Source organism: Notolabrus celidotus, chromosome 13 (assembly GCF_009762535.1).
Source record: "Notolabrus celidotus isolate fNotCel1 chromosome 13, fNotCel1.pri, whole genome shotgun sequence".
Taxonomy (NCBI): domain Eukaryota; kingdom Metazoa; phylum Chordata; class Actinopteri; order Labriformes; family Labridae; genus Notolabrus; species Notolabrus celidotus.
Genome location: NC_048284.1, coordinates 33,306,043 through 33,334,004, shown reverse-complemented (window position 1 = coordinate 33,334,004; position 27,962 = coordinate 33,306,043). Strand labels below are relative to the sequence as shown.

The window sequence follows — 27,962 nt, the reverse complement described above, 5'->3', positions numbered from 1 at the left end:
TGAACCAGGCTGTAAACATGTTTATTTCTGCTGTAAAGATCGTCTTCTTTGAATGGGTGTGTATGTGGTTTCTGGTGTTTCTGCAGCCAGCCTCAACATATTCTCGATGAACTGCAGTTTATAACACTTCTGCATGGGCTTCATCGTTTGAGACCGGAGGTTGCCACTTGGGTTGCAGAGTAGCTTGACGTTCAAAGTAGTAAAAACTGGCGCTGACGACCTGTGTGTGTTTTTATCTAAATTTTTAAATGAAAATACTTTGAAAAATTATTTTGCATTTTAAAATGGAAACAGAAAAATGAAAATAAAATAAAACTGAGCAGGCCTGAACTGCTTCATTCTGCACTTCTGGAAAATGTGTAAAAGTTCTTTAAGTTCTTAAGGAAATACTTTTTATTTGTACCTTTTTTCCCCCTCCCCTACTGTACCGTACCGAAGCAACATTTTTGTGTACTGTCACACCTCTAATGATAAAACAAATAACATGACCAATTCTGAGCTTAAATAAGCAGCTACTAGTCAGCCTGAAGATGTTTATCAGCTCCCAGACACACAGCTCTGAAACTTGGGCAAAGTGTCAGTGAAGGTTCAAGTCACTGTAGGTCACCTCGCACCGGCTGTTACTGGCCAGATAACGGCTATGATAGCCAAGAGTTTTATTTCACCAAAAGAAAAATAATACATTTTTGCAGCAATAGAGTTTGAATAGTTTGGAGATATGTAACCAGATTATGCTGAGCAGACACATGGAGGAAACATTTCAAAACACATGAAGAAGAGAGAAACAAGAGTTAAAAACAACATGATTCTTCTAAATGGACAGGTTTGTTCTTCTTAGAAAGGCAGAGGAACTCAGGATCATAAGGGATTCAAGCTCTTTTCTCTGTTTCAGTAACGTAGAGGCAGAAGTAGGGCTGGGAGATAATTTGATAATGACAGTCATCGTGATATAATTTTTCTCAATATAAATAAAACAAAACTTCGAAAACATATATTTAAAACTATAATTACACCTCCAACCACTGGAAATTGAGGCGCTAATGAGCCTTTAACACTAGTTGCCACCCAGCATTAGACAGAAGAAGAAGACGGCATTGAACAGCCAATCATGTCGCAGGGTGAGAGGTAGGCGGGGCTTAAAGATGTTTGCAGCGGAATGGAAACAGCCGAGGCGAGCGACAGCGGCACTGAAAAACACTCAAAACCTCCCAGCTGAAAGCAGAATCGTTAGTCTGACACTGAGTCGACTCTGTGTTAACTATTAACTTCATACACTTCATTAAATCTACTTTCAGGATGTGGGTAAAGGAAGAGCACAGAGACAACTTCTGCTGTAAACACATTTAATGTCCACAGTGACCATTGTGAATAACCGTGATGCATTCACTGCACTGTGGGAAACAACATCACTCTGCCTGTAACCATTAGTAATCTTAAAGGAGAGAGCAAAACTCAAAACAATACTCTATAAACTGATACACAGAATACAGTTTGATATATCTTTGTTGTAAATGTAAATCAAATTATGGGAATAATCTCAACCTGAGAAAAATAAGAATCTACAAACTAAAACTTCACAAAAATCTCATCTTACATTAAAGACCTGCTTCCTGTTAACACCGTCAGAAATGATAAATTCAAGAAGTTCATCAGAAAACTAAATCCAGATACAAACTAACAAACTGTCTTCAACTTTCACTCAGGAGCAAAAATCTGACTTTACATTTAAATGAAATAATGATTTGATATTTATCCTGATAATTATCGATATCGACTGAAATGAAATATTTAATCGTGATAACATCATTTTCAATATCGCCCAGCTCTAGGCAGAAGATCAAAGCCTTTTTTAGCCTGGAGTGGAGTGTTTGGTCTTTCTGCTGTTTTGGTAACTTTACAGAGTCTGAAATCTTTGCCTTGCTACAAACACAGTCACACTCTTTGAGACTGTGAGGGGGAGATTATGTCTCTTGGAGCATGCATGAGCTGGTTTGATCAAGACCTTGCAAAGACCCGGCAAAATCCCAGTCTCCTCATTACTACTTATTATCTCTGAAGCTACTCAGTATGTTGAGTTGGAACACAAGCCAGTCAGATGATTTCAGTCTCAAACACCTATGACACAGATGTCTCAGTCGATATTAATGAAGCTTAGTTCAAAGCGGGTGTAATACACAAGAAGGCAAGCAAAGAAAAACCTGTTAAAGAGCATTTTAGATAACTCTAGTCTGTCTGCTGTGTGTGTACTGGTTTCATGGAGACCTTTAATCCTCCTGAGTTACACATGAAAGCTGCTGTTTGTGACCAGTGTTGCCAGGTCTGCACATTATAAGCCACTAAGGGCTTGTTTTCTGTAAAGTTGTGTTGTCAGTCCCAGGTTGCGGTTATTTGAGCTGGTTTCTGGAGTGTGGTTCTTATCTGGGCTTGCCGTGCCTCCTGTGTCTCCCCTCCCTCACTCTAATAAAGCAAGACACAGTAGTGGGTCCTGTAGCAGGATCTGTACACAGCTCTTGTTCCCCAGGTTACTCCCACCCCTCCCTTTCCCCCTGCGGCCTCCTCACACACAAGCACACGGATAACAAACAAGATGGCAGGAATTATGGAGCGTCTAGCTAACATTGTGATAATGCCTGATGCTTAACTGATGAGATACAGAAAACAGGAGAGCATAGAGTTGGAGAAAGAAAGAGCCATTAAGGAATGGATACGACCTGCAGCTGGAGACGATTTAGCACATAACAGAGATCTCATCCAACAGGTCGAAACTGACACAGGACAAACAAGTGAGCTAAAGGAAATCCAATGAAGGGGAATAAAATGCACCAGAGTAATTGCACTGCATTGATTAATCCTGCAGTTGCTCCGTGCATGCTTTTACTTTTTCATTTATTTATTTGAAAAGCCAAATTACTTCTTTTGGGCGTCTTCCCCTAGACCCATTGCTGGATTCTCTCACAAGATCTTACAACAAGGTTTGAAGCACAGTAGAACCAAACCAATAAAATCTATGATGTGTGACAAAGAGTTGGGACTAGGGGTGCAACGGATCAAAAAACTCACGGTTCGGATCGGGTCACGGTTTTGAGTCACGGATCAGATCATTTTTCGGATCAGCAAAAAAAAAAGACAAATATAACTTTGTCACTCCATTTATTTTGTAAAACACTCGTAAACTTTTGCCCATTAAATAAAAACAACATTCAACTCAAAATGTACTGCATGTGCAAAGCACCCTATCTGTGGGTATCTGCATTTCATGGCATGGCAAGTGAAGGAGCAGAGGAACCTCAAAAGTTTCACTCCATTCTTCTTTCATTTGCTGATTTTCACCGTCCACTTTTCTTTGAGCTGTAAACTGAACACACAGTTTTCGTGCATTCTAGGGTCCTACAGCTGGCAAAGTGCCAAAATGCAAACTGCTCCATAAACCAAAGTGAAAGTTAAAAATTGCACTCGCAGCATTGGACTCCAACTGACCCAGTAACAGCCTGTCTGCGTATCGTTGACAAGTCCCGGTAAACACGAGGTGATCCGACCAAAACACAAAGTGAAGGAATAACAGTTCGGGGGCCACAAATAGGCGGCCGGACGCGGCCCGCGTATTGACGGCCTCTGGTCTAGTGGGTGCGCGACTGAATTTCATAACGTGGCTCAAGCACATTCAGCATTCACTGTATTTCACAGGGAAACCAAAATGCTCCCATACATGTGACTTACAAGATGCAGGAGGGTTTTCAAGTCCCTCTGCTCCTTCACTTGCCATGACTACCGCTCGACTTGATGAGTGAGTGTGGATTGAACATGCGGTCATCACGTGAACACGCGCAACTTTTTTCATCAACCGATCCGCGGACCACGTCCGTGCCGAACCGTGGAGAGGCGTCCGTACAGATCACGGATCAACGGTGATCCGTTGCACCACTAATATTGATCATGCATGTTTACCGTTGTGTTGCATCCAAGTGGAAACCTCTGGTCTAAAAAAATTAGGCCAATGTGGAAGTGCTAAAAACTGCAGTTCATCAAGGATCCACTTGAACTGGCTCCAGAAGTACCGGAAACCACATACACACCAATTCAAAGACGACGATCTTTACAGCAGGTTCAAAAGACGAGTGTAGTCTGGATAGATCATTTCTTGATCGGCACACACTGTACGGGGGGTCAATTTTTTCATAACGCGGCAATTTTGAAGATATTTAGATTACTAGTTTTCCATTATGAGAGGCACAGCTGACTTGACTGACAGGCGGGAACACTGTAGCTGTTAGCGAGGAGGCTCAAAATCAACATCTTTACGTCACACTCACTCGACAACAGTTATGTTGAGTTCAACATTTCAATTATGGCTGCCGCCCACGATTGGCCTCAAAACAGCGCTTCAGAAACAGATGGGTGACGTCACAGATACTACGTCAATCATTTATACAGTCTATGGTTGCATCACCTCTTCTCTGAACAACACAGTAAATGTTTAGGGACCCAGGAGACCAGTTTCTGGACTTTGAAGTGAAATGTCCCGTTCTTGCCTAACATAGGATTAAAGGTCTCCTTTGTTGTATTTTTAGTTTCATGATGCTCCAAATGTTTTCAATGGGGGAGGAGTCAGGACTGCAGGTGGGCCGGTTCAGCACCTGGACTCTTCTACTACAGAGCCATGCTGTTGTAACACGTGCAGAATGTGGTTTGGCGTTGTCTTGCTGAAAGGTTTTCCTGAAGACGTCATTGTCTGGATGGAAGCATATGTTGCTCCTAAACCTGTATATATAGTTCAGCATTAATGGAGCCTTCACAGATATGGAAGCTACCCATGCCATGGACTTTTATGATCCCCATACCATCAGGGACGCAGGCTTTAAACTGTGAGCTGATAACAAGCCGGATGGTCCCTCTCCTCTTTAGAGCGGAGGATGTTAGCTGTTAGGTTCTGTTCTCAGAGTACATAACTAGATACAGGAATAGGATACTCATGACTCATCGGTCTCGAATAATGCTGAGTCAGACCTCACTTCATGTTGCTACCAATAGGGTACTTAACCTATACCCACAGGCAGATCCGATCTGGCAGTACAGTTAATGGCTAAGAATGCTCCTCACAATAGAACATACCCCAAAGCAAGCGATGTGCTTCTGCACTAGTTGGCTGAGGTCTGTTTCACTGAGGGTGAGGCTGACATTCTCTGAGCTCAAGTCAGTGTCCATCCTACTATTCAGCTATACAATCCCAGCAGCTTCTCTCCTGCCGTGCTGCTGTGTGTTCTCAACTAGAGACCGTCGCACTGGACTCTGCATGATTTGTTTGTACATTTTTTCCAAGATAGCCAAAGATGCTAAGCTAATTTACTCTTATTCTCCTCCATCCCTCTTAGACGTCTAAGAGTTAGACGTCTGTCTAACAGGAGTCTGGTTCTGCTCAAGGTTTCTGCCTGTTAAAAGGAAGTTTGCTAACCCTGTCTTGATGTTGGGTCTTTGTTAACAATTTTGCGCTATTCAAATAAAGACTGATTGATCACCACCGCTCATGGTTTAAGTTTCTTTGTAGAGATAGTTAACCTAAAGGTTGTCTCACCTGTGGCAACCTCCGGTCTAAAAATATGAGTCCAATGCGGAAGTGTTAAAAACTGCAGTTCATCGAGGATCCGCTAGAGGCTGGCTCCAGAAGTACGGGGAACCACATACACACCAATTCAAAGAAGACGATCTTTACAGCAGAAATAAACATGTTTACAGCCTGGTTCAAAAAACGAGTGTAGTCTGGATAGCTCCTTTCTCGATCGGCACACACTGTACGGGGGGTGACATTTTTTCTAACGCGGCAATTTCGAAGATATTAAAGGTGACATATCATGCAACATGGACTTTTTAATGGTTCTCTACCTGAAATATGTTTCCCTGGCATGTCTACAAACCCCCCGAGAATGAAAAAAATCCATTCTGCCCGTTTTGATTTCTCCACCTTTCTGTAAATGTGTGTGAAACGAGCCGTTTCAGACTTCAGTGTTTTTGTTACGTAACAACAATATCCGGTCTGTCACGGAGTCAGAGCTCGGAGCTTGTTCAGTCCATAGACTGTATAAAATACAACTCAACCCCTCCTCTGTTTTTCATTCCCTGCACACGTGTGCTAACAAGAAGCTTAGGAGGGAGGCATGCTAGTTGAAGGCTGTCTTAATAAACACAAAGGTCGGTTTTACTCCCCACGTCTGCAGATTTGAAGATCTAGTGGATGATTTTTATTTGTCATGGATAAGTGCTAGCACTAGTTAGCATAGCCACATAGCTACATGTCGTAGCTGTAGCTGTGTACCAAGACACACGTCGACATACTGACAAATAAAACAACAAGAAACACAGAATCTGTGACCAATCCTTCATAAAAGGTCCGGCCGCCTTTCTGGCAGAGGTCGGTTTTACTCCCCACGTCTGCAGATTTGAAGATCTAGTGGATGATTTTTATTTATCATGGATAAGTGCTAGCGCTAGTTAGCATAGCCACATTGCTACATGTTCGTAGCTGTGTACCAAGACACACGTCTACATACTGACAAATAAAACAACAAGAAACACTAAATATGTGACCAATGGTTCAGAAAGGTCCTGCTGCAGGCGCCTCTCCGTCAGGATCAGATTCTGGATCAGATTCAGAGGGTTGAAGTAACGCGGGTCTGTGAGCAGCGGTGTATATTCAGCCAACATGTAAACATTAGATCAACGTGCTGGACAGCCGAGGCACATCCACTTCCTGAGGGGGCGTGGTCAGAGAGAAAACAGACTGTTCTGAGGAGGGCTGAAGAAGAGGGCTTTTCAGGCATGTCAAAATCTGATTTCAAAGTGTTTTTTTGAGCATAAACTTTAAAGACATGTTTTGGGGACCTCTTAGACCAATATATATTGATGAAAAAAGCGTGATATGTCACCTTTAAGATTACGAGTCCAGTGCCCCCCGCCCCCCTAGTATAATGGTAGGGACCAGATCACAGCAGAAGTAATTTAGGGTTACCTCTCTTATAGATCAGGAGATCAGGTCTTAAACTTGTTCTTTTATTACCAGACTAAATATCCTGATGTTGTTTATCTTATTTACATGACAGGATGTCATTATGATCATCTGCTCTCTGTATCGCATGGCAGAGTTCTGCCCCGAGGCGCGCACAGACACACAAACACAAACACAAACACGTGCGCTTACATACACACATCACAACACAATGATACGATCAATGTTCATCAACAACTCGTTCTTTCAAGATGAAAACGAGGCTATGACGAACCTCCATGCATCTGTCTCAGTTTCAATGATGATTTTTACCCCCCGGTGTGCGTTAGTGACAAAAAGACAACCGGGAGTCTGTTTAATATTTGATGTTTGCAGTTTTTGCCGCTCTCACCATAAAAAAAGCTCTGCATCTACAGCTTGATTTAATCCAGTTTGGTGAAACATCAGACACATTTACTAAGTTTGGATCAACTCCTTGGCATCAAAGAGTACCGTGAACTGACTGTTTAGAGCGCCTGTCACTGCAGGTGCATTCAGGGACCGTCGTAAAAGTGCAGACCTGTATTTTGCGTTCATGGCATTTTTATTCGAATCAAGAGAATCAGATATAGTGGTCACATGAAGAATGTTTTCTTTTGACTTTTTTGCAGGCTAGATTAGTTAACTTAAGATATTAAAAAAGCAAAAGTGTTGTGAAATGTTGACTATTTTAATACTTGGTGAAACCCTGATACCAATATCTGATCGACTACACAAATTATTTTAAAGATAGATAGATAGATAGATAGATAGATAGATAGATAGATAGATAGATAGATAGATAGATAGATAGATAGATAGATAGATAGATAGATAGATAGATAGATAGTTTGTTGTGGCAAAGTCTGTCTGCTCTGCACCCCAAAAATAAAGTGCTCAAAAAGTTATCCAACAAATCATCCCTCCATGTGTCCTGCTGACTCACTCAGGTCACTTAGCTGTTAATTTTTAACTCTTGAGTTTTAGCTGGTGTCATGTTGACCTGATTACAGTCCTACTGGCTCTTATAGCAGACTTATCTTCTTGCTGTTTAGCTGTCAGAACAGGTGAGACACGCTGATATGCTAAAACCTGCCCTCTGTGAGTTTACAAGCTGGGTCAGAGGTGATGCAATCAGCAGCTCAGCTTAACTCAGCAGTTTGAGAGCTCAGAGCTTTCATCATATTCACCCGGGAAGTCTTTGGTCTAAACTGCTGGCGGGGCCTCTTCAACATGACTCTGGGAATGTGTGTGTGTTTGTGTGTGTGTGTGTGTGTGTGTGTGTGTGTGTGTGTGTGTGTGTGTGTGTGTGTGTGTGTGTGTGTGTGTGTGTGTGTGTGCATGCGTGTGTGTGTCAGACAGAGGAGCTTGACAACCTTCCCCCAGTGACATACAAGCCATAGAGCAGAGGACAGAGGAAGCATGCTGGGTAATGAAAGCTTTCCTTATTATTTGTTGTGGGTACGATTGATGTGGCTCACCCAACCCCCCTACATTTTCTTGTGAGGTAAAGAGGCGGGCCTTTAGTCTCCTCGCTAACAGCAAGCGGCAACCTCCGGTCTAAAAATATGAGTCCAATGTGGAAGTGTTAAAAGCTGCAGTTCATTGAGGATCCACTTGAGGCTGGCTCCGGAAGTACCGGAAGTCACATACACATGAATGGAATAAAAAGGCGATCTTTAAAGCAGAAATAAACATGTTTACAGTCTGGTTCAAAAGACGAGTGTAGTCTGGATAGCTCATTTCTTGATGTGCTCTCACTGTGAGGGGGGTTAATTTTTTTCTAACGCAGCAATTTCGAAGATATTGAGATTACGAGTCTTCCAATGAGAGGCACAGCTGCCTGCAGGAACACTGCAGCTGTTGGCTAGGAGGCTCAAACTCCGCCTCTTTACGTCACACTGGCTCGACAGAAGCAATATGGCTCCCGCCAACGATTTGCCTCAAACAGATGGGTGACGTCACGGATACTACGTCCATATTTTATACAGTCTATGACTAACAGCTACAGTGTTCTCGCCTGTCAATCAAGTCAGTCCAGTCCACCACGACCGTAGGACAACTGAACACTGAATAACAGTGATGCATTCACTGCACTGTGGGAAACAACATCACTCTGTGCTGACCCTTAGTAATCTTAAAGGGGAGAGCACAACTCAAAACAATACTCTATGAACTGATACACAGAATACAATTTAATATATCTTTGTTGTAAATGTAAATCAAATTATGGAAATAAGCTCAACCTGAGAAAAATAAGAATCTATAAACTAAAACTTCACAAAAATCTCATCTTACATTAAGGACCTGCTTCCTGTTAGCACCGTCAGAAATGATGGATTCAAGAAGTTCATCAGAAACTAAATCCGGATACAAACTAACAAACTGTCTTCAACTTTCACTCAGGAGCAAAAATCTGACTTTACATTTAAAGGTGACATATCACGCTTTTTTCATCAATATATATTGGTCTAAGAGGTCCCCAAAACATGTCTTTAAAGTTTATGCTCAAAAAAACACTTTGAAATCAGATTTTGGGAAGCCTGAAGAACCCTCTTCTTCAGCCCTGCTCAGAACGGTCTGTTTTCCCTCTGACCACGCCCCCTCAGGAAGTGGATATCCCCTTGGCTCTCCAGCATGTTGATCTAATGTTTACATGTTGGCTGAATATACACGGCTGCTCACAGACCCGCGTTACTTCAACCCTCTGAATCTGATCCAGAATCTGATGCTGACAGAGAGGCGCCTGCAGCAGGACCTTTCTGAAGGATTGGTCACAGATTTAGTGTTTCTTGTTGTTTTATTTGTCAGTATGTCGACGTGTGTCTTGGTACACAGCTACGAACATGTAGCTGTGGCTATGCTAACTAACGCTAGCACTTATCCATGAAAAATAAAAATCATCCACTAGATCTTCAAATCTGCAGACGTGGGGAGTAAAACCGACCTTTGTGTTTATTAAGACAGCCTACAACTAGCATGCCTCCCTCCTAAGCTCCTTGTTAGCACACATGTGTGCAGGTAATGAAAAACGGAGGAGGGGTTGAGTTGTATACAGTCTATGGACTGAACAAGCTCCGAGCTCTGACTCCGTGACAGACCGGATATTGTTGTGATGTAACAAAAACACTGAAGTCTGAAACGGCTCGTTTCACACACATTTACAGAAAGGTGGAGAAATCAGAACAGGGGCAGAATGGATTCTTTTCATTCTCGGGGGGTTTGTAGACATGCCAGGGAAACATATTTCAGGTAAAGAACCATTAAAAAGTCCTTTTTGCATGATATGTCACCTTTAAATGAAATAATGATTTAATATTTATCGTGATAATTATTGATATTGACTGATATGAAATATTTTATCGTGATAACATCATTTTCCATATCGCCCAGCCCTACTTTAAACATGTTTATTTCTGCTGTAAAGATCGTCTTCTTTGAATGGGTGTGTATGTGGTTTCCGGTGTTTCTGCAGCCAGCCTCTAGTGGATGCTCAATGAACTGCAGTTTATAACAGTTCCACACGGGCTTCATATTTGGAGACCGGAGGTTGCCGCTTGGCAGGTACAGTCTACGTGTACCTAAGCGCGTAGGCTACACTGTCAATTCGACGCAGAAATATAAGCCAGGCTTCTGTTGGTAGAGCAAGTGGCCCAGGTATGAAGGCTATAGTCCTCTCTGCATTGATCACAGATTGAACTAACAGCCTGTACCTCGCTCTCTACTCTACACCATTCCTGCCTTAAGCTCTGCTGTTTTCAGAGCGAAACACATTATCTTGCTCATTAGGGATGGGCGAAGATTTCTGAATATTCGAATAATAAACACACATGCCACGCTGCGTCCAGAGTACTTTACTCTAACCTGAGCCTCCTCTGGACCATCATCCTGTGAGCCCCACACTTTTACTCTAACCTGAGCCTCCTCTGGTCCATCATTCTGTGAGCCCCACACTTTTACTCTAACCTGAGCCTCCTCTGGTCCATCATCCTGTGAGCCCCACACTTTTACTCTAACCTGAGCCTCCTTTGGTCCATCATCCTGTGAGCCCCACACTTTTACTCTAACCTGATCCTCCTCTGGTCCATCATCCTGTGAGTCCACACTTTTACTCTAACCTGAGCCTCCTCTGGTCCATCATCCTGTGAGCCCCACACTTTTACTCTAACCTGAGCCTCCTCTGGTCCATCATCCTGTGAGCCCCACACTTTTACTCTAACCTGAGTCTCCTCTGGTCCGTCATCCTGTGAGCCCCACACTTTTACTCTAACCTGAGCCTCCTCTGGTCCATCATCCTGTGAGCCCCACACTTTTACTCTAACCTGAGCCTCCTCTGGTCCGTCATCCTGTGAGCCCCACACTTTCACTCTAACCTGAGCCTCCTCTGGTCCATCATCCAGTGAGCCCCACACTTTTACTCTAACCTGAGCCTCCTCTGGTCCATCATCCTGTGAGCCCCACACTTTTACTCTAACCTGAGCCTCCTCTGGTCCATCATCCAGTGAGCCCCACACTTTTACTCTAACCTGAGCCTCCTCTGGTCCATCATCCTGTGAGCCCCACACTTTTACTCTAACCTGAGCCTCCTCTGGTCTGTCATCCTGTGAGCCCCACACTTTTACTCTAACCTGAGCCTCCTCTGGTCCATCATCCTGTGAGCCCCACACTTTTACTCTAACCTGATCATCCTCTGTCCATCATCCTGTGAGCCCCACACTTTTACTCTAACCTGATCCTCCTCTGGTCCATCATTCTGTGAGCCCCACACTTTTACTCTAACCTGATCCTCCTCTGGTCCATCATTCTGTGAGCCCCACACTTTTACTCTAACCTGAGCCTCCTCTGGTCCATCATCCTGTGAGCCCACACTCTTACTCTAACCTGAGCCTCCTCTGGTCCATCATCCTGTGAGCCCCACACTTTTACTCTAACCTGATCCTCCTCTGGTCCATCATCCTGTGAGCCCCACACTTTTACTCTAACCTGATCCTCCTCTGGTCCATCATCCTGTGAGCCCCACACTTTTACCCTAACCTGAGCCTCCTCTGATCCATCATCCTGTGAGCCCCACACTTTTACTCTAACCTGATCCTCCTCTGGTCCATCATCCTGTGAGCCCCACACTTTTACTCTAACCTGAGCCTCCTCTGGTCCATCACTCTGTGAGCCCCACACTTTTACTCTAACCTGATCCTCCTCTGGTCCATCATCCTGTGAGCCCCACACTTTAACTCTAACCTGATCCTCCTCTGGTCCATCATCCTGTGAGCCCCACACTTTAACTCTAACCTGATCCTCCTCTGGTCCATCATCCTGTGAGCCCCACACTTTTAGAAGAAGAGAATAATCCACGTGCATGATCTGTCTCCTTTAAGTGTTTTGGAAAGTGGCCATCACCTAGTATGTTTTGATATTTAACTTAAACTCTTCATAAAGCATGTGATCATAACTTTCTGTAAACTTGTCAAAGTAGGAGCTGTGGTTACACGTGTCAGTCATCAGTGTTGAAGTGTTCTCCTGATGTATTTCATTATTCAGGTCCATTTTTTTCTCCGTGCCACTGTCAATCAGTAAACGTGACGTGTGGCGTTTAGGTGACACTCATAGGAATCTGCTGCTTCACGACACGGTCATGAATGAATGTTGATATGTAAAAGTGTAGACTCCGAATATAAGACTAGTCCACTTTTTCACATGCAGTTTAAAGGGAAACCCCCCAGCTTAAATTATGAACAATATGGTTATTTATATTTGGTATTTTTACCACAGGACATTTTGGCCGATGACATCTCTATATGCCGAACAACTGCACGTGAAATACCGGCTAATGTAAACCCTGGCTGTGTCACAGAAACACAGACATAAAGATTGAGACAGACACTGTCAGTGCCAGCTACTAGCAGCACCTCGTCCTGCTGCTGGTTAACAAGACTGCCACACAACAGGACGTTAATGGAGCAGGAGTGTGTGTGTGTGTGTGTGTGTGTGTGTGTGTGTGTGTTTGGGGGGGGGTGATTATTTGAATAATCGTTGAATTGATGTCAATGATTGAATAGTATTTTGGCTTGAAATGCCCATCCCTATTACTCATGTGCTGATTAATTCAGATTTCAATTTACTTTTAATATGAGCACTTTAACAGAACAACAGACAATGTAAGAGTTAAATCAAAGATGTACTACCAGATTTGTTCTTATTGTCCTAGACAAGAACAAACTGGTCCTCGTCTATCAGTCAAAAGGGGCAGTCTAATCTCTTGTTAGGGTTTTACAAGGTCCACAGGACCACAGGTGCAGCACAGGTGAAAGCTGTGTGAGGCTCTGCTAAGGTCAACAGATAAAAGTCTAATGTGTCGATGTTGATGCTGAAACAGAACCACCAAAGTGATAGCACTTCATCACAGGGGGGGGGGTCTTTATAAACGAGGACCACCGTTTTTAAAGCAATCCACTGAATTTGACTCAAAGCCAAAAACTGAACCTGACGGTGGGAAAAGTCTGAGGATCAGGTCTGTGACGGCGCCACAAGACATCTTCAGTCAGCCTCAGGCTCTGAACTGGAGATCATCGTTCTGAAGAAGAACTTTACTTATCTGTAAAGCTGAAATGTTAAATAATAACCAACGTTTACGGGAGCTCACGAAAGAAGAACTCTGTTAAAAGTCACGAGCCGTGCATGTCCTCATATCCTTACATGTGCACAGGCTTTCTTACAAGACGCAGCTGGCCCACACTCATCACCCTTGGAATTTGTGCTCACATGGGCCCCAGCTCTGCGTGTATCACAGCAACCCAAAAGGCCAATTATTTCAGTAATCATTAAACCTGAAGCTGGACCCTGGCCTGCTGGGAAAATAACTACAAACATGAAAGAGTGTCAGAGGTAGGAGAAAACTGGGATGTTTTTTTTATAAACAAGAATAGAAGGAGAATAAAAAGTAGACTAAAAGTGAACACTGAACACTCCACCTTGGACTGGTTTTAAAACATACAAGTAGTTCACATTTGCATAAAAACTTTGTACATGTGCAGTTCATACACAACTTAAAAAGTAGAATGTGAATACAGGTGATCAAAACTGAAGTTGGCAGCTCATTCGCTCTTGGAGTTAGCTGTAAAGGGGCATACTTCTTTATGATGCATATGTTGCATTCAAGGCTTCTTATACATTATGTAAAATTCCTGTTCCCTCTGTGTTGTGGGGTTGGAGTTAGTGTTAAGCTTAAAGGTGACATATCATGCAAAATGGACTTTTTAATGGTTGTCTACCTGAAATATGTGTCCCTGGCATGTCTACAAACCCCCCGAGAATGAAAAAAATCCATTCTGCCCCTGTTCTGATTTCTCCACCTTTCTGTAAATGTGTGTGAAACGAGCCGTTTCAGACTTCAGTGTTTTTGTTACGTAACAACAATATCCGGTCTGTCACGGAGTCAGAGCTCGGAGCTTGTTCAGCCCATAGACTGTATAAAATAATACTGAATCCCCTCCTCTGTTTTTCATTACCTGCACAAATGTGTGCTAACAAGGAGCTTAGGAGGGAGGCATGCTAGTTGTAGGCTGTCTTAATAAACACAAAGGTCGGTTTTACTCCCCACGTCTGCAGATTTGAAGATCTAGTGGATGTTTTTTATTTGTCATGGATAAGTGCTAGCGCTAATAAGCATAGCCACATAGCTACATGTTCATAGCTGTAGCTGTGTACCAAGACACACGTCGACATACTAACAAATAAAACAACAAGAAACACTAAATCTGTGACCAATCCTTCAGAAAGGTCCTGCTGCCTTTCTGGCAGAGGTCGGTTTTACTCCCCACGTCTGCAGATTTGAAGATCTAGTGGATGATTTTTATTTATCATGGATAAGTGCTAGCGCTAGTTAGCATAGCCACATAGCTACATGTTCCTAGCTGTGTACCAAGACACACGTCGACATACTGATAAATAAAACAACAAGAAACACTAAATCTGTGACCAATCCTTCAGAAAGGTCCTGCTGCAGGCGCCTCTCCGTCAGGATCAGATTCTGGATCAGATTCAGAGGGTTGAAGTAACGCTATCTGTGAGCAGCCGTGTATATTCAGCCAACATGTAAACATTAGATCAACGTGCTGGACAGCCGAGGCACATCCACTTCCTGAGGGGGCGTGGTCAGAGAGAAAACAGAGTGTTCTGAGGAGGAGTGAAGTGGAGGGCTTTTCAGGCAGACCAAAATCTGATTTCAAAGTGTTTTTTTGAGCATAAACTTTAAAGACATGTTTTGGGGACCTCTTAGACCAATATATATTGATGAAAAAAGCGTGATATGTCACCTTTAACAAGAGGTTCAGACACAGGATGGGTAAATGTTATGGCAGGTTGGAGAGGCCGAAATGAAAATTATTGGCCGAAACCGAAAATGAGGAAACCAAGGCCGAAAACCGAAACACCGAAATAAATGATTATGCTAATTATTAGTACCATTGCATTTATATAGTATAAATATATATAGTATAAATTAATATTAATGCTTCAAAGAATAAATCTATTACAAAATTGCCACACATAGACACACATACATACATATTTATGTATTCATTGATTGATTGATTCCTTCATTAATAAGTTCATTTGTTTATTAGTTTTTTCATTTGTTTGTGATTCATTCATAATTTTCCTTTTTAAATAGTTGATTCTTTCGGTAATATGATTTTGTATTACAAAATGAAAAGACATCTGAAACTCTGACTCACTACCCCTGTTCAAATCCAAACTCAAACCCCATCTGTTTCAAACTGCATTCTCTGTAACTTATCTGCCTGGTTTTAACCTGGTGTAACTCTGCTTGTTTTTATTTACTTTATCACTTTGTTTTATTTATTGTGTTTTATTATTTCTGTGAAGTGACCTTGAGTGTTTAGAAAGGTGCTTCTAAATAAAATGTATTATTATTATTATTATTATTAAAAGAGATCACACGTGAAAATATGATAACTCACTGTGACCCCATCAAACAAGTCTGGATGCAACACTATACTCATGTCTGAGCCTGAGACCACAGACAGAGGATTTCATAATCCTCTTTGTGTTCAGAAGACTTTGTAGCTTCTTACTAAATCTGTATTATCTGACTTTCCTTTCCTCTCCTCCTCCCCTGTTCATATAATTTAGACATTTTTATGTCAAGTTATTGCAGCTGACAACATGCTGCTTCCTGATGTACCCATTTCAAAATAAAGCTTTTTGGACTACATAACATAAGGTGACTTTTATTGTGAAGGGTTCTTCAGGTAATAATGGTAATGTTTGTTTTCGAAGCAGCTTAACTACGATTAGCGGCGGCCGTCAGGAGTCAAAATATGTACAGTTCATTCAGCTTCAAGTCACAGATACAGTCATCGACCCTACCATAGACTGTATAAAATACTGGACGTAGTATCCGTGATGTCACTCATCTGTTCCTGAGAGCTGTTTTGAAGCAAATCGACGGCGGCAGCCATATTGGAAATGCGGAACTCCACCAGTCAAAGTGTGAGGTAAAGAGGCGGGGTTCGAGCCTCCTAGCCAACAGCTATGTGTTCCCCGCCTGTCAGTCACGTCAGTCATGTCCTTATTTGGGCAAAAACTCATAATCTTAATATCTTCTGAACCGTCACGTTAGAAAAAAATTCCCCCCCGTACAGTGTGTGCTGATAGAGAAATGAGCTACGTAACCAATGCTGTTTTTTGAACCAGGCAGTAAACATGTTTATTAATGCTGCAAAGATGGTCTTTTTCCCATTCCGGTGTTTCTGCAGTCAGCCTCAAGCGCATTTTCGATGTATTGCAGTTTATAACACTTCTGCATGGGCTTCATTGTTTGAGACCGGAGGTTGCCGCTTGGATCCTACACATCTTGGACTTGAGAGAACCAACACACTTTGAAGCAGGTAGAGCCATGGTAACAGATGAAAATCCCTGCATCGCGAGTGTCTCTGCTCTGAAGTGTCTCAGGGTAACACAGAGAGGAGGGGGTCAAGCAAGCCAGATGCTCCCCTAGTGGTGAAGCTTTCAGCAGTGTGTCTGCCCCCTGGTGGCTGGCTGCAGTACAGGTCAAAAAATCTGCAGTCAAACTTTAAAAAATAAATACACGTGGTTTGAATGTTTCTCACATCCGTATGCTGTGGTGATATGTAGTTAGTATGTGACTGTTTTGTGTCCAAGGCCTCTTTTTCATGAAAAGTTTCTTTTTCATTAATTATTAGAGTTTAAAAAACGGGGTTTTACTTCCTGGTTTCCTTTGATTCACAGCCGCCGTCAAGCGGCAAACTCCGGTCTCAAACGATGAAGCCAATGCGGAAGTGATATAAACTGCAATACATCGAAAATCTGCTTGAGGCTGGCTGCAGAAACACCGGAAACCACATAGATATGAATGGGAAAAAGACGATCTTTGCAGCATTAATAAACATGTTTACAGCCTGGTTCAAAAAACGGCTTGGCCCTACAACGCTAATCTCTCTAATGGCATACACTGTACGGGGGGTGAATTTTTTTCTAACGTGACGGTTAAGAAGATATTAAGATTATGAGTTTTGCCCAAATAAGGACATGACTGACGTGACTCCCGGTCGGGAACACACAGCCATTGGCTAAGAGACTCACACTACGTCACACTCTGCCCAGTTGAGTTCCGCATTACCAATATGGCTGCTGCCGTCGATTTGCTTCAAAACAGCTCTCAGGAACAGATGGGTGACGTCACGGATACTACGTCCATATTTTATACAGTCTATGGCCGCCGTAGAGGGGAACTTCAAAGGACATACAGCGTCTTATGACGCTATGCTGTAGGGCGGAGCTTATTACAAAGGCTTCACAGGCTCTGGCTGCATAATGGCTGCACCCAGGAGGGGGATTTTTTGGCTTCAGATTCGTACAACGGGAAGAGGCAGAGCAACGCTGTCCATTTTTATTTACAGTCTATGATCACATATCACTCTGCCACACTACAATGTTTACCTGCCACTTCACTTCTATCACACATACACATAGTTGGCCTAGTTAGCAGTGCGTCACCACAACACTCTGTTTGGGCCGTGTTGTTTCGCTGATAAAAGCTTTTCGGTGGCTGAATTTTCAGTTCATCCCTAGTTTTTAAGCCTCTGAAATCTAAACTGTCTGCCTCTGGACCATGCAGCAACCTCCAGTCTCAAAATATGAAGCTCATGCAGAAGTGCTATTAACTGCAGTTCATCGAGAATCCACTTGAGGCTGGCTGTAGAAACACAGGAAACCACATACACACCCATTCAAAGAAGACGATCTTTGCAGCATTAATAAACATGTTTACAGCCTGGTTCAAAAAACGGCTTTGGTCTACGTAGCTAATCTCTCTATCGGCACACACTGTAAGGGGGGGAATTTTTTTCTAACGCGATGGTTCAGAAGATATTAGGATTATGAGTTTTACCCAAATAAGGACATGACTGATTTGACTGACAGGCGGGAACACATAGCTGTTGGCTAGGAGGCTCAAACCCCGCCTCTTTACCTCACACTTTGACTGGTGGAGTTACGCATTTCCAATATGGCTACCGCCGCTGCTTGGCTTCAAAACAGCGCTCAGGAACAGATGGGTGACGTCACAGATACTATGTCCATTATTTATACAGTCCATGATTGCAACACAGATCGAACAGACCAGTCATACTACATACTAAATTCAAGCAGAGGTGTGGACTCGAGTCACGTGACTTGGACTCGAGTCAGACTCAAGTCACAATTTTGATAACTTTGGACTCGACCTGACAAAATCCTCAAAGACTTGCAACTCGACTTGGACTTTGGCATCGATGACTCTGGACTTGACTCGGACTTTAGTCTGATGACTTGTAAATACTTGAGATTTTTAGTGAGCGTGTTGAGTAAAATGTGCCCCCATTCAAAGTATTCAACTAACGTGACCAGCCGCTATTCTGTCATTTCCAGCAAGAAAACACATTTTTTTTTTTTTCTTTCTCTTTTTTCTCTTTCTTTATTCTCTCTCTTTTTCTTTTTTCTCCTTTCTTCTTCTCTTTCGAGTGAACACCCGGCTTTTACAGGTCCTCACAGCACACTCACACCGCCTCCTCCATGTCGGACCACCATACCCAGCTAGGCTGCAGCTAGGTTTAAGCGTGGACCTGACTGTGACGCTACATTATTTCCAGACGAGCTGGGGGATTTCTTTCACTTCTCCTAATGCATGGCATGTAGAGGATATCTTCAAACTGGACCCTGTTCTTAGACACATGACTCCCCATAAAATCGAGACTATAATTTAAAATCCTTCTTCTGACCTACAAAGCTCTTAATGATCAGACACCTTCATATCTTAAAGAGCTCATAGTGCCCTATTACCCCTCTAGAACACTACGCTCCCAACATGCAGGCCTGCTGGTCGTACCTAAAGTCTCTAAAAGTAGTATGGGAGGTAGAACCTTCAGTTACCAGGCCCCTCTCCTTTGGAATCATCTACCAGTCAGGGTCCGGGAGGCAGACCCCCTCTCTACTTTTAAGAGTAGGCTTCAAACTTTTCTTTTTGATAAAGCTTATAGTTAGAGCTGGATCAGGCTTGGACCAGCTCAGACAACACATTTTCTCACAGAATCTGCCTCCTTGAATGCATCGTTTAACGTCCAATCAGGTTTAAGAACAAACAACCAGGGTGTGGATTACGCATGGCCAGACTGCTGGAGGGTGACAGTTTTTAACACTGGGATGTGTAAACATGCTACTGTGGATAATTTAATTTGCGTTCTCAAATTACAAGGTCATAAACAGGAAAGGAATCGCTTTGTGCAAATCCTGCACTGGAACTTTGTTCGGCACCTAAGGTTGCATAAAGAACGGTAAGTTGGGCTGATACCTGCTGTGAGGTAATGATTTGGGTAACTTAAACTTAGCATCCATTTCATGCAACAGTACATGTTCACTTAAAATCGCTGTGGCTAGAAACTGTGACACTGAAATGAAGTTAGCTGAAGTCAGTTGTAAGGTTAAGGGTGTTTATTTTGGTTTCTGCACAAACTCATGTACTTTTTATATATGTAAGAAATGAATGAAAGATCAGCAAAGCTTATTTGAATTGTATTCTTTAAAAGCACATGCCATAAAGTGGTGCACAATCAAAGAGCAAAAAAGTTCCACACTTATGTAAGCAGACAAAGTTTAAACGGAGCAGATACACTAAATTAAAAAAAACTAAATAACCATTCACAATTGTTCTAAAAACAGTAGTTATAGCAGTAGATTGTTTCCTCATTAAGATAACATGAGAGCGTTTCCTCAGTTCGTTCAGCATATTATTTAGAATTTTATTTATTTTTTTATTTTTATTTATTTATTTATTTTTATTGTTTTTATTACTTTTGCTGCATATTGTATTGTTAACCTTAGGATTGTGGGGTGGGTTTGGGGTCTGGGCTGGGGCTGGGATCTTTTTCTTAATTTATTCTATTTGAAGTTGTTTTTATGTACAGTACTTTGTGTTACAATGTCATTGTATGAAAAGCGCTTTATAAATAAAGTCTGATTGATTGATTGATTGATTATTCTAATTGTTGTTTGTGTTATCCAAAATCTGTGTAATATATTAGATAAACTTAGATGTAGCAAGCTTTCTAATTTTCAGTGCAGCCTTCGTACCTTTTAATTTATTTTTTAAATCAAAAGTGGCTTACACAGTTTTTTGCTAGTATTTTGCCCATCACTGTATGTATTATGTTATATTATAATTATAATAAATCTTATTTATAGAACACTAAATCCATGTTATAAAGTGCTTTACGACAAAACAAACTAGTTTATTGTGAATATTTCCAAAGGGTCAAACCAGTTTCTTTCCTTTCCACCATGTAGAAAAGGAAGACAGACACAAAACACGTCAGAGAAATATCAAACTACATTGTAATAAAAATCAAGAAAAGCAATATGATACAAATATTATATTGTATTATCATGTAATGATTAAATTGAAAGCTAACTTCAGTTGTGGTAGTTTCAAGTCACACTATTTCAAGTTAAGTTATTTGATGTTATCTGCAGTTGTAAGGCTGACAAATTCTGACAACTGTTTATATATTTACCACTTGCAGATTGGAGGAATAGCAGCAGATTAGAAGCCTCCCAAATGACCCTCAACAGCCTTCAACCTTGTATTTTATTTTATTGTATTTAAAAAAAATAAACAATTCAAAATACTTTCATTGTATTTGTCAAATTTAATAGATGTTACATTGTTAAAGGCCCTGTGAGGAGTTTTGAAATGGCTGAGAAACAGACTGAAAATGATACCGATGCCTCTTTATAACCTTCAATAGCAAACAAGACCATCAGCAGCAACACTGGCACCTTCTCTGTTGTAATTTTTAATGCCTGAAACTGCCCTGGGAGGGTAGGTGTCAGTCCAGATGATGGACATCTTGCTTCAGAAACAGCCTTTATTTGACTGTTTTCATGGAAAATAATCACATTGCCTGATAAAGTTGACAGTTGAGCACAACAGGATAAGGCTTTTGTTGAAAACACTCCTTTTGCATGTATAGGACAAGAGATAAGAGGTATCACTTTGTCCACAAGGGGGGCGCCAGAATCGATACAAAACAAAAGTTCCTCACAGCAGCTTTAAAATGGCATTTTATGTGATAAACAGTCCTTATGACTTGTAAGGACTCGAACATTTCAAGCCTAGGACTTCGGACTTGACTCGACTTGTCTTGTCTTTACTTGAGACTTGACTTGGACTTGCAGATCTTTACTTAAGACTTGTGATTAAAGACTTGGGACTTACTTGAGACTTGCAAAGCAATGACTTCCTCCCACCTCTGGTAGGTAGTATGTAGCAGGCCGTTTCGAAAACAGCCATAGTGTGTGGACCCCCTGAAATAGCCTTGGCCACCCCCTGGCCACCCCAAGGATAAAAGTCTAGCTCTGCCACTGGCTGGATGATGAATGAATGAATGAATGAATGAATGAATGAAAGGTGTTATTTATATAAAGATGAGTTGAGTTGAGAGTTGAATTCAACATATGGTCTAATTAATGTCCGTGTACAGTCTGTGGGTCTAAATATAGTCAGGTGAAACCCTCGAAATGAGTCACGTTTGGATCTTTCCGTGGACATAATTGAGAAACACATGCATATTTCCACATGAACTCTGAGCACACTGCTGCTGTCTTGGCTAATTGACACCATGAGTCATTCATTTGGAGTCAGCCGTACCGGCTTACGCGTCTGTGCGTAAACAGCACAGTGGACTCAGCAGAACAGGACACAATGTGACTCAGAACGCTCCATGATTTACTATCACGACCTCAACACACCACATTAACACACCACGTTCACACGAGCCTGCACTAACACCGTTCTGATGCATCTCGGCACCACATGGCTCTGCTGGCCAATCAACCAAACTTTCCTCTGCTACCGCGTGCACCAACGCGGAACTAAGAACGTGCGTCAACAGCTGACGACACGAGCGCATCTGAGTGGATTTAAAGTCGAACATGTAAAAGAATCATTTGAGTAAAGAAACTCACCTTTAAATCCGCTCTGCTGCCAAAACACTGAGGCTTTAATGCACAACTCCACTAGCATCTGTTCGTGGGGTCAGACTCTGACAGACCGCCCACTCTCCTTGACACTAGGTGCTGTGGTGCCTTCAAGGATGTCCGGAAATTGCAGCATCGCATCAAGAGCGGGTGTGTGGAGGATGTCAGGGGCAATACTGTGTTGAAATCTAGTATATATCATGATTATTAGAGTGTTACATTCTCAGGTTTCAGAATCTGCACCCTGTATCAGAATCAGAATCACTTTACATATCTCGGGGGGAAATTCAGTTGTTACAGAATGCTCTTATACACACTATCAAATTGTCAAAATATAAATAGAAAGAAGGAGTAAGATAAGATATAAATAAGAATTAAATAATATAAATTTGATAATAATAAGTATATACAGAAACGCAGAATAGTTACAGTTCGATATGTACAAAAGCACTGGGAATGAAGGTATTATAAAGGATGTGAAGTGGCAGGGATATTGTGCAGTGTATTGTACGGTTATTACACAGAGTACAGGTTCAGTCCAGTGATAAGAGGGAGGAGTTGTACAGTCTGATGGCCACAGGCAGGAATGACTTCCTGTGATGTTCTTAGGTGCATTTAGGGGGGAATGAGTCTCTCACTGAATGTGCTCCTGTGATTCAGCAGCACGTTGTAGAGAGGGTGGTGGGTGTTGTCCATGATGGCATGGAGCTTTGAGACAGTCCTCCTCTCTGTCACCACCATCAGAGAGTCAAGCTCCGACCCCGACAACATCACTAGCCTTACAGATCAGTTTATTCCGTCTGTTTGCATCCGCTACCCTCAGCCTGCTGCCCCATCACGTTGGTTAAAGCTTGTTCCAAATTCACTAAGTTGACAATTTCACCCAGAATCAAAGAAACTCATTTCAAGGTAATACACAAGATCTATCCAACAGCTGCCTTTCTTTAAAAAAAATGACATTTGAAGTAGACCCATGTACCTTCTGTAATGACACTGAAGAAACTTTGGAGCACATGTTTTTTTATAAACTTTTTTGGCTTGACAATAAAAATTCATTATCGCTAAAAATGAATAGTGTTCCTATTTTTAACATCCTCCCTGACATCCTCTATTATGTGGATAACCTCAGTCCAACTGTTTCCGACACAGTGAATATTATTATACTTTTGGGCAAAGTGTCATATCCATTGCAGTACGTGGAGAAGTAATAAAACCTCATTTAGCTGCTTCATAAATGAGTTCAAGTTTTTTTTTTTATCATTGAAGAGATGAAATTCAAATGGGATGGCAGGAAGGGTATGTGGTGACTTCTCTGGCTTGTTGTTGTTTTGAATTATGGTCTTGTTTTTTTAATTGGATTCTCCTTGCTCCTTATTTTTATTTTAAGGTGTGTGTTATATGCCTGATTTTTTTCTTTTTCTTTATTGATTGCACCTTGTGTAACTCAACTCAACTCAACTTTATTTATATATCACCTTTCATACATATAAACATGCAGTCCAAAGCGCTTCACAAAATAACAGACAGACAGACAGAAAACAACAGCAATGGTAAAATTATAAAAGGCAGGATCTATAAATAAAATTCTTAAAAAAAAAATCAATACAGTAAAATTAATAAAATAAGTAAAAGTGGAAAGAAAAGTTAAACATATGCTGATAATGCTGATGGTTGACTCCCCTGATGTGTTATGTATGCATATTTTATTTGTCAGATTCCGTTGTTTCCGGATTGTTGAGGATGTGCTCTTTGTGTTTTGTTAATTGCAGGGGTTCCCAAACTTTTCAGCCCGTGATCCCCAAAATATAGTTGCCAAAGACTCACGACCCCCACTGTCTTTCAAAGTGATTTAATGTGTCTTCATTTAGCTGGTCTGCAGAAAATGACCCTACCTATATGAGCATGTGTTTGTTTTCCTGTGCTGTTATGAATTAACCTACTGCTACTGATGCTTTTGATAAATTAACTGTTCACTAACCCTAAACTTAGGAGTCATCATGCAAAAAGAAAAGCAGTAAACTCATTACATTTTCTATTTTCAAGGTTTTATTTCAAGTTTAGATACTATTTTTGCCTATATTTTTTTTTACTATAATGGGTAAAATGTACTATTTTAAGATAGCTTTTGTCACTCAACTGTTTTATTGCATTTTTTCAGTTTTTCTTTTTTCACCACAAGTTAACAAATGATATACAAGTAATACAAAACCAACATAGCGAATAAAAAAAAAAAAAACAAATTTTAAAAAATACAATAATAATAACAATAAAGTAATAATAATATAAACAGTACAAAAAAAGGAAGATAAACATAAGAAAACAAGGTAAATAAACAAAAATAAATTATAATAAAATGTTTTAGATAACTAAAAAAAAAAAACATTCTGAAAGACATCTCACGACCCACTTTTGGAACCCTTGGTCTACTGTATACATCCTCGTCGAGATATGTTGTCGGCCTATATTGCCAAATGTTCAGTAAAAATAATGAATGAATAAAAAAGTCAGGGGTCGCATTGAATTCAGTTGTTTTCGCACAGATGATTTTAAATCGTGACATTTAAAATAATGGTATTATCGGAGTAATAGTGGATTTTCAAAAGGGCATTTTTAAATAACCTTTAAACGTGATAAAGAGGAGATGATTTATGTCACAGACGCAACTCTACCCTGCAGTGTTTACTGTTACTGTCATTTCTTATCACCTGACACTGCTTGACATTGCTTTAACGCTCGTGACGCGTAACGCCTCATGCGGTGTACTTTCTGTAATCTAGTTTAGATCTTTCCGATTTTCATGAATGCACCAAAACACGTGCTTTGCGTTTCCGAATATGTTTAATTAGTCAATTGATTTGTGTACTAGTTTTCCATTCGGTACCGACCCCCCGGTGTTGGATTCCAAAGAAGATGAAGGTGACATGAAGCATGGCGGCCTCTCGCTGTACAATCATTACAGACATAACATCTATCTTCATCATGTTGTGAAACATCATCATCATCATCATCCGACAAGGTCCTGCGTTTGTCATTACGCCTTGAAGCCCCCATTCACTGCTGTGATAACACAAGCCATCAGTGATTAGTTCCCATGGCACTGTCTGCTGCTGATGTGGTCCTTTGGGGGGGTTTGATGACTGTAACCTCTCTCAGCACGCATCACACACACATACACACACACACACACACACACACACGTTTCTTACCTGCCCGTCTCAGCGTCGAAGCGCAGTCCATGTCCCCAGCAGCGTGTCCTCTACTGTACCCCTCCGGTTTATGGTGACACACATCTCCTCCATCTTCAGGGAAAACACACCAGTGACATTCAGAAGCATCCCTCTCGCACATCCTCCACCTCTCCCAGTGCGCATTCGTGTGAGCGCAGCTGCATAGGTTGCCACATCTCTCCCCCCTCCTCCAGCTGGTGACTCATGTGTGTCATGGATCTATAGTGACACCAGTGTAACACCACAGCAGGCAGGATGAGGAGGCTGGGACTCATTCAAACCATTAGCCTTAACAGGTTATGATGATGATAATAATAACACAGATTATCCTGGTCCCGGAATAATCAACCAGCAACGCACACATTCAGGACTTGACAGATCTGCCTTCACACATGCTGGATGATTAGGAAATGCTGTCTGACTGTGAAGTGACACCAACACATTTGCTTTGGGCCTCATTGTCATGGGTTGAAGTAAAACAGGAAGGTTTACACATAAAACTGGACATTTTTCACTACTTTATCAAAATACTCTCTATTCCAGCAGTTCCCAAAGTGTGGGTCAGGACCCCCTGGAGGGTCGCGAAACACAAATGGGGAGATGTCTTCCAGAATGTTTTTTTTTCAAAGTTATCTAAAATATTTATTATTATTTATTAACCTTATTTTCTTATGTTTATCTTCATTTTTGTTTGTACTATTTATTATTATTATTTATTCATTATTAGTGGTAGAGCTATTTGTTTATTTTTTGTATTTAGTTGTTTATTTAGTTTAGAATTAATAAGTAGTATTAGTTGTTAGATTTATCTAAACCTCTCTTTTTATAACTCATTTAAGCTCGATTTTGGGGTTATATATTTTTTGCTTGTCATTTTTTTAATATGTTTAGATTTTTGTCCCTGCAGGACTTCTTTTGCCTGCGTACATCACATCCCCACGGTGCATCAGTGACCCTTTGATTAAGTTTAGTTAAAGTTTGAGTTTGATATTTAGATTTTTCTTTGATTTTTGTATGATAAAATGGCCACTATAATTCTTATTATTATTGTACTTTTTGTATTCATTTATTTTGTCTTCTCTTTATTGGTTTAGTATTACTTTATTTATTTTTCATTTAAAAGGATCATTCATATTAATTAACACTTTCGTAAATATGCCACAATTAGCCAAAAGGCTAGTTTTCATCTGTAGTCCCTTGCCAAATGTTAAAAAGGCTCTCTAAAAAGATCAAGATTAAACAAAAAGTAAAGTAGAATAAAATGAAAATAAGGAGGGCGAGGAGAAACCAAAACACAAACAAAAAAGGAATAGAAGAAAAGTAAAGTACAAATAGCACCATATGATTAAAAATGACTAAAAGCTAAGGACATGATATGACCGTCTTTGAGAAAGTGACCAATGGTCATAAAATACATGGAGCAAGACAATCAGAAAGCAGCAGTAAGGAAATGTTAAAGAAGACACAAGCAGACACAACAGGACAACGTTTAACAGTGCTGTACACATTCGCATCAGAGAGTGACTATCAATCATTAAACTAGCGGTTACTACTTATACATAGTTTGTTAACTCGTGGTGAACAAAGAAATACTGAAAAAATGCAATAAAACGAGTTGAATGACAAAATGTATGTAAAAAAAGTACATTTTACCCACTATAGTAAAATTATCGAAAAAAATAGGTCAACTTGAAATAAAACCTTGAAAATAGAAAATGGAATGAGTTTTCTGCCAGATGACTCCTAACCAAGGTGACTATCTTTAACGAAAACTAACGAAATAATAAAAACGAGGTGAAAAAACACTTTGGTTAACTGAAGTAAAAAATATAAACCAGGCTTTACAAAAAACGATAACTGTAAATGTATTGTGAGTTTACAAAACGAACTAAAACAAACTAAAATTAGAGAGAAAATGTCTTTAGTGTTCGTCTTTGTCAATCTATCTCAAACATAAACTCAGTATTTTGAGTGGATATGATTTTTGTTTGTTTTCTCCCAGCTTTCAGTTGGCGCAGTCACACAAGAACGCACGCATCCTCACTTCACCTGCTAGCAGAGCGTCCTCACTTCACCTGCTAGCAGAGCGTCCTCACTTCACCTGCTAGCAGAGCGTCCTCACTTTACCTGCTAGCAGAGCGTATACACTTTACCTGCTAGCAGAGCGT

At 41.1% G+C, this 27,962-nt stretch overlaps 1 protein-coding gene across 1 annotated transcript in view; it reads right to left on the bottom strand.

Moving 5' to 3' along the window:
- Positions 1-22,676, bottom strand: part of slc5a6a (solute carrier family 5 member 6a) — a 46,914-nt gene extending 24,238 nt beyond the window's left edge. The window contains exon 1 of the mRNA XM_034698844.1: positions 22,556-22,676. The gene's annotated coding sequence lies outside the window, so the exon portion shown is untranslated. The remainder of the gene's footprint in view (positions 1-22,555) is intronic.
- Between the last annotated feature and the right edge of the window lie 5,286 nt (positions 22,677-27,962).